Raw genomic sequence first — 6,350 nt, forward strand, 5'->3', positions numbered from 1 at the left:
TGTGTTGGTACAACGAGGCGACGTTCCTTAGCCAACCGCATATACTTTTTACATAATAAAGTGGTCTTGTATATTCAGGAGTGGTAGGGTGGGGGTATGAGAGCCCAAGCCACAACGGCATCCAAATCTGTCGATACCAGCATATGCTTCAGCATATTCAGTGATGCTTACAGGCTTTACAGACTAAGGAGACTTTACACAACACTAGATGTTTTACTGCAGTTTTATTCTAAAATCTTTCCTTCTCAATTATTCAACTCATAATGAACATGAGATTTAATGACAAGGACTGTAAGTGGCTTATAAGATTCATATATTTAAACAATTCTTAGGAACAGAATGAAAATTATGTCATTATTTACACACCCTGATGTCATTCCAAGCCCATATGGAAAATGCATGGGAATGCAACAGTTGGCGCTGTTGATGCAGGAATAGTTCACCTGAAGTATTTGTATCGCTTCATAAGACTTGGAATGTTTCTATTTTTGAGTTCAAAGGTTTCTTGGTCATTTTTTTTATATTGTTGTTTATGCATAGTGCTAATTTTGTTCATGAGAAAAACCGGTTCAAAAGTTGAATTTAAATTCTAAATTTTAAGTATGAATTTAGAATATAATTTAGCCTTTTTTTGTGTATTGGAGTGCTCAACTACAGTTGAAGTCAGAAGTTGACATACACCTTAACCAAATACAACTCATTTTTTCACAATTCCTGACATTTATTTGTAGAAAACATTCACTGTCTTAGGTCAGTTAGGATCACTACTTTATTTTAAGAATGTGAAATGTCAGAATAATAGTGGAGAGAATGATTTATTTCAGCTTTTATATTTTCATCACATTCTCAGTGGGTCAGAAGTTTACATACCCTTTGTTAGTATTTGGTAGCATTGCCTTTAAATTGTTTAACTTGGGTCAAATGTTTTTGGTAGCCTTCCACAAGCTTCTGCTGGAATTTTGTCCCATTCCTCCTGACAGAACTGGTTTAACCGAGTCAGGTCTGTAGGCCTCCTTGCTCGCACATGCTTTTTTTAGTTCGTCCTTACCCTATCCATGATAATGTTTCCAATTAATTTGTGAAATGGATCAGTCTGATTCATTAACAAAACATTCTTTCAAGATGGTTCTTTTCACTGGAGGGGGTGATTATTAGTGAATAGCAAAAATGTGTGACCAAAAGATAAAAAATAATAAGAATTCCACAGAAGAAAACCTACAACATTTAGGTTTGGGATGACATGAGAGTAAGTAAATTATGTCAGAATTTTCATTTTTGGGTAAACGATCCCTTTCTGTGTTGTTCAGTGCAGGGGGGAAAGTAGGAAAAAGATAAGTGAAGCATCAAAAGACATTCACAATCTAAAATTCTCCTTACTAATCATTGCCTATAAAAACAGAGTTTTCAGTTGTAGTAAACAGATACATTTAGCTAAGTCTGACTCTGTGTTTAATTTCTCTGTATGGCCACAGCTCTGGTGGCAGAGGTTTTACAGTGGGAGATTGACCCAGACTTTACTGAGCTCATAAACTGGCCTGAATTTACAGTTACAAGCCTATATGACATTCATAATTCACTGCCTGTAAAGAGCAGACTGATGCTGCTCCTCTTCCCAGGTTACATATCACTATACAAATTTAAAATTAATAAAAAACAAATAAAATGAGTTAAATTATTCACACCCACCTCTCACACCTTATTTTCCTGCTACATGTTAACATCCACTCATCAGTGTCATGGAAATAATTAAACAAATCCCGCAAGACCGTTTTTTTTTTTTTTTTCAGATCTGTTCAATCTAATAGTAATGAAAAAAGAAAATGAAGTGTGTATTTATAATGCTGTAAAAAGGTTTGCATTTTATGAGGCTGGTCTGGGTCTCAAAGCTATAAATGTCACACCTACCAATATTAAAAATTCCTCAGGAAAAGCTTGAAGTTAAATGCCTGAGAACATGCTTTGTGTTAATTCCTCTCGAACAGGACATACTAATCACACACAGATGTGTTTTATGGAGCAACACGTACATTTTAATATTACAGCATGCTTCCTCTGATAATGACTGTAGATTTTAAAGTTTGAAGAGACATTAGGAAATGTCCTTTCCACAAATATCTAAACTTATGTTAAACCTCTTGAACTCTTGCTTTAATTGTAAGCAGAAAATATCTGTATTGGACTGACCTAATTTCAAAAACCATGTGGTCAAGTCAATAAATAATTTTGTTTTATATTGCACTTATAATGTCCATAGCATGAAGAGTGTTTATGAAATGTTCATGACATCTCCATAGTTCCCAAACACTTAGTCATCTGTCTGATTTTAAGCATCTACTGCCCATTTTTCACCTCATAACATACTTTCCCCTTTATTACTTTGACTGGATATCAATGATTGTGTCGCTTTTCAATAAAGATATTGTTTGTGAACCAGAAAAACAGAATTTGACCATGAATGGACGATTTTGTTTGGGGGCATTCTGATGTGCAGGCATGTGAAAGGTGTTTCTTGATTTATTGCTATACCTTTATCCAAACTGTCATTCCTGTCCTGGAAAAAATTTAAATAAAGAAAAAAAAAAAAGATGAATAAAACAATTTGCAATTCAGGCAAAGTGAATCAAAACTGACAAACCACACAACTGAGTCATCTTGTTGGAGAAACCAGTTTTACACATTTTTAGAACAGGTAGTCATTTATGTTAAAGTCTCATCAATTTCTGACCCTCATGCATCCCAGTTGTGTGACATTCGGCAGAACACAAATGAAGATGTTTAAAAGAATATTTCAGCTCTGTAGGTCCACACAATGTAAGTGAACAGGGTCCAAAACTTTGAATCTCAAAAAAGCACATAAAGGCAGCATAAAAGTAATCCATAAGACTCCAGTGGTTAGATCCATGTTCAAACACGATATGATAAGTGTGGCTGAGAAACAGATCAATATTTAAGTCCGTTTTTAGTATATATTATCTTCCCTGCCCAGTAGATGGCGATATGCATAAAGAATGCAAATCGGCAAAAATAAAAGAAGAACTCTTAGGAGAGAAGAGCGCTCAAGAGGGCTTTTTGAAAGAGGAGATTTATAGTAAAAAAAGGACTAAAATGTTTTGATCTGTTTCTAACCTACACCTATATCATTTCTGAAGATATATATTTAACCACTAGAGTTGTATGGAATACTTTTATGCTCCCTTTATGTGCTTTTTGAGCTTTAAAGTTTTGGACCATGTTGACTTGCTTTGTGAGGATCTACAGAGCTAAAATACTCTTCTAAAACTCTTTAGTTCAGCTACAGGAATGCTACCAATTAGCTACTTTTCATTAAATGGTGCTGAAACCTAAGACTAACAATTATTGCTCATTTATTTAGCAAGCTGAATAGTAAAGACTGAAAGGAATATTTGTTTGTTAAATGACTAGGATGAAACACTGGGTGGCAGCATTGTGTTCCCAAAACTCTTTTCAGACCAAGATTGGACACCGTTATGTACATCAACATGGCTGTCCATCCAAATGTTTTTTCAAAACCCTCTGGATGTCTATCAGTGATTTTTGTTAATGAGCGGGTGGATGTGAGTGAGGATCGTGTTATGAAATTTGACTTTTTATCTATGCAAGTCAACATCAGCACTGTTCTCTGAGGCCATCTACTGAGAAACACTCAGTATGAAAATGTTTGTGCTCAGTGCTGTTTAACTTCTTAGAAACGTACTTTACTGTTAGCAGCACTAACTGTCTTATTTTTCATTTTTTATTATTGCCATTACAATGTCCCCGCAGTGACATTTTACCATGCAAGCTGTCTCCTACACTCGGTCACTCACTTTTAATCTCTTTTTCTCTTACATTTTATCCTCTCCCTCACCATCTGTTTTTCCCTGTCAGTCCCATCCAGCAACCACTGCAGTGTTAAATGTGATGTCACCCACCACTAAATTCACTTTCATCATAAAAATGATTTCAGACAATAACAGATGACCTGTGGTCCAGTGTTTACCTTTAAACTGAGATGATAAAACAACCAAGTTCAAGTTTCAGGATTCACTTGTTGTGCCAGATGGTCCTTCTTTACATTCTGTGCCACTAAGTATAGATTCACTAAAGGTGTTGAGACAGTTTCTTATTTTGAAAGCGCTCCATTGCTATGTCAACCCTATTAAAACCATGAACGCACATTCTCTGGCTTCACACACCCATGCACACATGCACAGATAGACATTTTTAAGAGCTCTCCTCAGAAATCCACACAGCTGATGTAATTAGTCATTTTAGAGTCATGGACTTTATAATACTTCCTATAAACAGACATTCAATCCTTTCCTCAGTGTTCACTGTTTATCCTGCTCTTTACAATCCGTTCTGAAACACTCTTGGTTTATCCTTCCCCAACAATAATGTTCCTATACTATGCCAGAGGAGTGCGGTTCATTTGTCCAATTAAACAAGGAAAATAAATACAGATCTATTATAGACATACAACTTTTTAGATTTACGATGCATGTATAGCGGGGTGATGAATGAAAAATGTCCTTGACATGGTTTAAAAAGGTTTAATCTACATCATTATCTTAAAATATCCAGACATAAATCTGTATTACGCTAGCAAAGCGACTTTGTGCTTTGTGCTTGTTTGAGCCCTGCCAGTTAGAGTGAACAACTGTTTTCTGTCACAGAAACTTTACATCACACCACTGTGCTTTGCCTAAAATTAGAATAGGGTTACATGCTTTCCAAGTAAGAATGTATACAAATAGCCTAAGACAGAGGGACTTTAACAGTAAAAGAACACAACTAACGTATATGAATACAATTAATAATAATAATAATAACAACAACAATAAAAATACAATTAATTATAATAATAATACATCTGGTTTATAATGCAGTTTTCTCATACTTAAAGCACAAACAGATGTGCATTGAATATGAAGTTAGGAATTAAGTCACACAAACAGTAAATGTCAATCTTATTCAAAAGAATAACTATTTTTCAGGTGAAAACTGAACTGAGCTGACAAAAGTAAACATTGTTTCAGATGTCAATGTAACCTCAAAGATAGCCAGGATAGATGCCATCTTTAATTTGAATCAAATGACAACAAGGCTTTGAGGGCTATAGGTATAGTTTGTTTAATGGGATTTATTGGTTTCATATTGATGAAGAGCAACATAGTCTCATGATAACTCATAATAATTCATACTAGATGGCCAAATCATAAGACTTGGCTCATACAAAAAGGTAGAACTTTTATCCCCATAGAGACCAACCAGTCAACAAACAGAATTTCAAATATACATTTTAGCTAGCCTACTCTTCAACACTATTTTAAGAAAAAGAAAGATCTGTGAACAAATTTGTTCATGCAGTATATATTCATGCAATAAAAATGACTGATTTACGTCAATAACCTGTAATACATTTCCCTTGTCTCGTTCCAAATCCAGATTTTTCGCTTTCTTTCGAGATACACAACAGTTATTTTGGGGTTAGATAATGGGTAAAATTTTATGGTTTGGTTTTAGGTTTAGGTGAGGGCTAAACACAATAAAAATTGATTGTTCATTGGTTTGTTTATTTTTCTATATGGGAGTATAAGTTGTACAAAAATTCGATTTTGTATGATTTTGCAAATTTTCGCCATCTTGTATTATGACTTGTCCGGAGACCAGGTTGTTCAACACGTATTAAACTGACTGTCCATCTATTTCCTCGTTTTCATTCACATCCATTCAACTAAATATGTTGTCTATGAAACTAACCCATGGAGGAAAAGGACCTGGTCTTCTTCCTTCTGTATTTCTAACCAAAATAAATGGTTGAATGCATCAGACACTGTCACACCCATTGTATGTTTTTAACCCCTTGAGTCTGACTTTTCTTTAAAGAAATGTATCCAAAACTTTAACAGCTACATGCTAGATTTTTAAGTATAACAAGTATGTATGGTTAGGTTCAGCTGTCTGGCAACAGGTGTGGCACCGAAAATTCTTTTGATTTTGAGCCAAGAATCAGATGGGATGATGGGATCTCCTGTCATAGGAATCTCTTTGTTTTGTTCACCGATCTGTTTGGATTTTGTACGCTGTTGGAAACTGATGTAATTATCTCCAATTAAAGGATGTTTGTAAAGGTCACCAGGGTCTGATTCTATAAACATCCTTGCATAAAGGAAGTCTCAGAGCCAGACAGCATATGAGGACAACAATGGCCACAGCTTAGAATCTGTGTTTAGGTCAGTGTGTTTGTGAGCTCAAATGTTGAGGAAATATGGCGCTATCCGTTGTATTCCAAGAGCATTCAAAGAGCGCCTGTTACTGCCATTGAGACTCAATATATTTCTGCAGAG

This window comes from Xyrauchen texanus, chromosome 18 (assembly GCF_025860055.1).
Source record: "Xyrauchen texanus isolate HMW12.3.18 chromosome 18, RBS_HiC_50CHRs, whole genome shotgun sequence".
Taxonomy (NCBI): Eukaryota; Metazoa; Chordata; class Actinopteri; order Cypriniformes; family Catostomidae; genus Xyrauchen; species Xyrauchen texanus.